Here is a 7432-nt window from a genome sequence, read left to right as displayed (position 1 = left end):
ATCCTTTTCTCTTCTTTCTCTATAAATGACATTCATCAGCTGCAGAAGGTCACCTTCAGGAGGTGGCACCAATATTTCCGGGGGACGGAGCTGCCAAATTGTATAAAACGCTCCTCATCTCTCTCCCTGTCCCCAAGAAGCGGATAATGGACTGCAGAAGGGAACCTTTAGCATGCAGTTCACCGGGTTCATGATCTAAAGAGTCTGGAGCCACAAGAGCAACAATCAGCATTCTTCGTAAACCCCCCCTCCCCCGTAACTACTAACACTGTCATTTTTTCTCTCCTATCAAGCCATCTTCTTCTCCTTCTTACATCCTCCCTCCTCTATCACACACTATAACCTACCTCACCTCTTTCCTTCCACTTGACTTTCTGCTTTTCTCTCTCTCTCTCTCTCTCTCTCTCTCTCTCTCTCTCGTACTCCCTTACCTTTTCTCTCATCCTGCCTCTCATTTATCTTATCTCCCCATCCTCCATCTCTCCCAATCCCTCATTTCCTTCTACTTACACCCCATTCTCCTTCCAACAATTCCCATCCCCCTTCTCTCACATCAGACATCCCTCACCAAATATCTTTGTCTCGCCAAATATCCTTCACTTATCTTTCTCTCCTCCCCATCCCTCTTTTTCATCTACTTCCATCCCTTTCTACTTTAGACGATTCCCTTTTCATTTCTCCCACACCAAATATCCCTCGTCTGTGTGTCTCTTTCGCCATGTATCCTCCTCTCCTGTTTCATCTTTCTGTGCCATATAACCTTTCCTCCCATTTTCACCTTTACTGACAGCACCAATTCTCTGCCCTTCCCATTATAGCACCACAGCTCTGTTTTCTACACTTCAGTTCCTTCTATAATTTCTCTCTACTAATCCCACTCTACCAGCATCCCATTTTTCTACGATGGTTTATCTGCTTGACTGATACTCGTAATTTCGTAGCTTATTTCCCTCAGCTCGATGGCAGAATATGGCAATACTACTGCTCTACAGCCTGCCCATAACTTTTTTGTTTTTTTAATGACCATCATATTCTAGTGTTATTCGCTTACTACAAATCAGTATTCACGATGAAGAGACTAATTTTGGGGCAAGTTAAATTGGACAGACTATACCAGCCCTTACCCATTTCTCTCCTACTGCTTTCTCCTCTCACCCCTTCTCTTATAGCTAATGCATTCTTCCCTTCATTTTTACTCTCTCCTGCCCTCCCTCCTCTCCTACTCTTCTGCTGCGAACACTCTCTTCTACTAAAAGCCCTCCCCCTCCCCTTCATTACATTATTTTCTACTCTTTCATCTCACCCCTCTGTCTCTTAGTACTCTTCCCCTTTTCCTCCCTCCTCACACACTTCCACTGTCTCCCTCTCATCCGTGTCTCTAATATTGCTTTTACCCCTTGCCCCCTCTCTCATCTACTACCACTCCTTATCCACTCCTGCTGTGAACCCTCCCTTCTTCTGAAAGCTTCCCCCCCCCAACACTCCTTTCTTTCCTAGTCCTCCCCCCATCCTTACCTAATCACCCATCGAGTTATATTCTCGTTCGCTTAAGAGGTTTCGTTTCACCTCTTCTAAAGCGATTTATTTATATCATTGCACCTTAATGCATATTACTCCTATGTTAAATATACAAACTATGTCTATATCAGGAATATATATATAAATACTATACAAGGGTATATACTGTTGTAATATACAAAATAAATCGCTAAGGAAGAGGAACTATGATGTCTGTCATGCAAACAAGAATATTGGCCTTTCTCCTCCCCCCCCTCCCCGTCCCATGCAGTTGTTGGTGCTGGTATGGGTGGGGGTGAGGGTGAGGGGGCACGCTTTGGTCTTTAAATGGTCCGGATGACGCAGCAATCCGGACCGCTGGCCTCGGGGTCTGAGAAGGGAGGGGTGGACCGGTCTGCGGACAAGCCAGGGTCACACCGGACACGGTCGCGGCTCACACCCCACATAAACACACACACTCACACAGCCATTTTGGATCCACTTCAGTTAACCCTTAAACACAGGCTGATGAATTACCTGTACTTTACATCAACACTCTCCAGAGGTCAAAGGGTTAAACAAAACTCATCTTGTGCTTTCCATATCATCTGTACACTGCATATCATTTGTGCATTATATAAGAATATAATATATCAAACTGGGTATAGCCATGGCAGCCCGTTCCATAAGGCCCTCCAATCCTTCTACTTTTCACAAACTTTCGAATGTCACCATTGCGGCATTATTAGCCTACCAACCATTCCTATCGAACACATAGTACGGCAGTCTCATTCAGGACTGGTATGATGGCATTAGCGTGGGCATTTTTATGACACGTCAGTAAGACTTGTTGATCCAATCGTCTGTTTCATCGAAAAAGGAAAAACTAATCCATGCCCTAGCCTGCGACAGAACCGCATCCTTTCAGTCAACAGACCACAACTCCTGTTCACTGGACATTAACCCCTACAAGACAGTGCCTTTGTTGTCCAAACAACCAAACGAATATGTTTAGTTTGGGGGACACCTCTCGTAACCCGATGACGTCTCCTTGATTTTATTCTCACTACAACCAGGTGACTTTATTTAGCCTAGGAAGAACTTATCATACTTACTAGGCTAAACGAGCCTAAGACTGTACTTTTTATGTGACTCACCTATTCACCCTGAGGATGTTATTACAGTATGCTTAATTCCTACCAACAGGTGATTATATTTAGCTTTTCAAATGGGAGAGGTAAGATACAGTCTGGATTAACCCTTTCACTAAGAAAGGCCTTTCCTAAGATAAAATACAATCAATTGGACGTAATGAAAACAAACTGAAAAATAAGTCACCGGATTCAAGGGGTTAGTAAGAGCGTAATATTTCTTCAGACGCAGTATACATTTCATAATCCCGTCTACTTTGCTGTTACGCTCCACATCGTCCTCACCACTGACAAACTAACCTATACTTTGTTCACTCTAACTAGACATGAAACTGACATCTCCCCATCTTGAATTCTGAGCTGCAACGAGAGATTAACACTAAATTACGATGCTAGTCACGAAGAAGTACTAAAAACATAATGCAGAGCCGTAGCATTTTCTCATTCTGTTATTGAGCCACGGGAAGTATAATGTAAAAAGGCAAAACTCTCCGCCTGAGTGGATGACCTATACACCACCTAGAGGCACCTAGAAGTAAAACTAGGGAAGAGACGACGGCAAACATTCACTACTGCACGTTTGGTCTAACTTAATGAAGACCCCTAACCCATGTTTTCATCGCATTTTTGAAAGACGACTTGACTAGCAACCAAAGAGATTCATTTTTCTCTCATGACTAACACTTCGAGTTCATGAAACCACGATTCGGTGTCCCAGTTCCGTCAGATAAACACAAGCCGACTATACAAGAATTACGGCCAAAAATAGAAATGATGTTCACCACTCTTACACAAATCAGACGCACCCGGAAAATCGAAGGTCTGAACAAATTCTATGGTTCGCTCAATTTACCCCATCAACACGCACCACCACCGCCACACGCACCACGACGGGCTAGTAAAGTGGGCACTAACGACGCTACCCGACAACTGAAAATCACGTACCTGTTTGACGGATAAGGTCGACGTCCCAAGCTAGCGTTATCTGTCCAGGTACTGCATCATTACTTCGTTACCTGGACAGACACACAAGTAAGAGTGTGTGGAAGAAATGATGGGAGACTGTGGAGATGAAGACTGAGATGGTGGAAAATATGCCCTGTATTCTAGTTGATACTGGGTCTCCGTAGCATCTCTTCCTCAGCGATTTATTTTTCTCAGTACACCTGATCATTCTCTTGCACGCTATTTATTTCGTTTTAGTATCGACACAGATGACATCAATAACACGAGAGGATAACTGGGTGTAACTTGCACAATAAACCGCTCAGGATGAGGTGTTACGAAATCCCCAGAGTTACCCAGACTACTGTACTGTCTTCTACACCTGAACTTCACGTGCCTGTTTGACTGACAAGGCCGACATCTCCAGCTAGCGTTATCTGCCTGGGTACTCCATCATTACCTCGTTCCCTGCACAAACAAACGCTTTACGTCAGAATGAGTGTGTTGGAAGAATGCAATGGATGGCCTAGAAAGTGAATAACAAATAATAACTGTTACGAGAACTACGTAGATAATCACGAGGTTACGTAGAATGAGGAGAGGGATACCGAGGAGGGGGGAAATATATAACCGACTTCTACCGAAAAGTATATGTTGCTAGAAGAATGAGAGTACGACTGAGCAAATGGAAAGTATAGGAGACTATGTTTACTATATGCATAAAGGTAAGCGAAGTTGCTGGGAGAATGAAGAGAGGAAGACCGAAGAAGTGACATTTTAATGCGACACACGCTTTACGTTGCGTCTGCAGAACTACTGGAAAACTAATTACTGGAAAAAAAAAATCATGAAAAGCGTGCGGACTAGATGGGAAAACTGAGGACTGGAAGACATCTAAGAAGGCGGGAATACAAAATGATGTGCTTCACAGGCAACTGAGAGAAATGACGTGTAAAAAAAAAAAAAAAAAAAATGAGGCCTAGCTACTCTTAACGAAAACTGTACAAAGCTGTTGGAAGAATGAGAAAGTGGAAAATAACAGCGACATCCTTTACGCTGAATGTACAGAACAGCGAAGGAAATGCGAGAGGGAGACCGGAGCAGTGGAAAATAAGAGAGAAAAAATTTGTACGTATGTGCAGCTGGTGAAAAGAATGAGGAGAGGATGACCAAGTAGGAGAGAAAGTAACCCCTTCAACCAAACGACGTATAAGTTTAGTAATCTGCTCTACTATCAGACGATTTTATTAAACTTTGGGGTGACTCTCTGAACTGGGAGACTGGATACGACATTCACTAACCTGTTAATTGTCAGACTCATTCTTACTCTGTCCTTTCACCGATTTATTCAAGTTACCTCCATATATCTATCTATCTATCTATCTATCTATCTATGTATTTATGTATGTATGTATGTATGTATGTGGGAAGGACCTCTACGCCTGAAAGGGTTAATGAAGGCTATATCTAATCTTGAATCCAAAAAATCTCTCAAGCTTTGTCTAATGAGAGCAAGAACAGAATAAAAAATACGTCATCGGACTGTAGGGGATGAAGTTGAATCAAATCGTCTGGACGTAGCAAGAACAAACTAAGAATATATATTATCAACGGTCTGAACTGGATATAGCGAAGTTGCTGAACCAGATGGAAAAATAAGAAGAGGATAGAGATCGAGCAGAAGAATAAAAGTAACACTGACTGATGAAAACGCAGCGGACGACCGAGAATACAAGAGGAAGATACAAGTAAAATGATGGGAGAATACGATGACAAACAACGAGAATGATGATAATGAAAAGCCAAGTTATGGGAGAAGAAGAAGATGAATAAAAATAACGATGAAAAGAGAAAGTAAAGTTGATGGAAGAATTGAAAATGAATAACGAGAATGATGGAAATGAAGAATGAAGCTGCTGGAAGGAAAGAAGAAAGACCAAAAATGAAGCACATTAGATATGAAGTTAATGGCAGACTACAATGAGGAATAATGGGACTGATGGAAACTAAAAGTGAAACTCACGGAGGAAGAAAAAGACGAGGAACGAAAATGACAGACATTAAAACTGAAGCCCCCACACCCCCACCCCTCAAAAAAAAAGAAAAAAAAAAGAAAAGAAAAAAAAAAAAGTGAAGTTCATGGGAGCATGAGATGAGGATGAACGAGAATGACAAAAACTGAAAGTGAAGTTGATGAAAAAAATAAAGCTAATACCGTAGCAATAAAGCCAAAGATGAAGACATATCCAGGGATGTATACAGACGGACAGATATTTTCATACTCAGAAGAATTAGGTACTGTAAATAGACAGACAGAAATGGATAAGATTGAGACGCAAACTAATATTGATATAATGGATTTTATTGCTAGACATTTCAACATTTCCCTAATGTCATCTTCAGTGGTCTAAAATGATAAAATTATTAAAATTACTTACATGTATATATCAAAGTGCTTTAAAAATACAGCAGTGGCAAATAAGAAAATTAAGCTATGTTTAGGGGGTAGGATGATACAGTACTGTTAAGGTAGGGCTTGTGCAATTTAATATATATACATGGACTCTAAGATTCTTACACTGTCAATGGGGCAGCTATCAGGTATTTTAAAATATTCACCTTTAAGACGAGTATCACACTGATCACTGTTCCCTGACTGCTGAATAAGGTGGTGACTGAAGCCTACGACCCGTTCTCCCAGACTGACCAATATGTACGGCGGTGCTGAAGATCCGGTTCTCCAGGAACGAACCAATATCAAGTGTAATACTGATAAATACAGACAACCAGATACAAATAGTTAACCTATTCAAAACGATGGCAACTTTATTGCTGCTAATAGGGAAGATTTTTTTGCAGTATAAAGGTGACCTTCCGTGGCAGAGGGGCTACATCTAACCCGTCCAGTTCGAAATATCACTCCTGAGCTGAATGAAATTGTTTGATTGTAACAAGAATTAAAGGTCCTCGTAGTGAAAGAGTTACACAGCACTAGGCAGGAAAGACAAAGACAGACAGACAGAAATACCAGGCAAAGGATGTATTTAGATGGAAACACAGACAGAGATATGACGGGGGGGGGGGTATACCCAGACAAACACAGACATACGAGGAAGGGGGGTGGATATGTAATGACAGACAGGTAAGAGACAGAGGCTCAGATACAGAAATAGACAGGTAAGGGACAGGGGCGTAGAAACTGAAAGACAGACAGGTAAGAGACAGGGGCGTGGACACAGACGTTCACAGAGAGACAAGGGCTTGGATTAAGACATACAGATAGAGACAGTGGCGTGGATATATATAATAATTGGGTTTTTGCGATGTGACTGACTAAGCAATACCCCAAACACCAATGTAATTTAGCGTCAAAATGTCAGAGGTTCAATGTCAGTCGGTCAAAATGTTAATCACCGGTGTGTGGCGCTCTGATTGGGTTGGGTAATAATGGAGCTGGGGGGAGAGAAACACACTGCATGCTGTGACGGTCAGGCCTGGACATGCGTGGCAGAGGACGAAAGGTGATGAAGTGACGATGGCAGTGATAGGTGCACGATAGGAACAGTGAAATGGATCATCCATCCATCCATCATCTAATCCTACGTTGCCCCATGAGGAGCGTAGGAGCCCGGGGCTAGGAATGTTGGTCCTGGGATGACAGTGACCAGCCTCACTCATCCCTGAGTGGCATTACGTGAGCAATAAACCCCAACCACCCCTTGGATATAAACCTTCACCGGCTCAATCCGATTGCACCATGATAATAAATATCATCATCATCATCATCGAAGAAGAAGAGGAAGAAGAAGAAGAAGAAGATGATGATGATGATAACGATG

The sequence above is a fragment of the Coenobita brevimanus genome, chromosome 65 (genome assembly GCF_032717465.1).
Source record: "Coenobita brevimanus isolate Jiangsu-jjx chromosome 65, ASM3271746v2, whole genome shotgun sequence".
NCBI classification, from domain to species: domain Eukaryota; kingdom Metazoa; phylum Arthropoda; class Malacostraca; order Decapoda; family Coenobitidae; genus Coenobita; species Coenobita brevimanus.
This window is presented reverse-complemented; position numbering follows the sequence as displayed.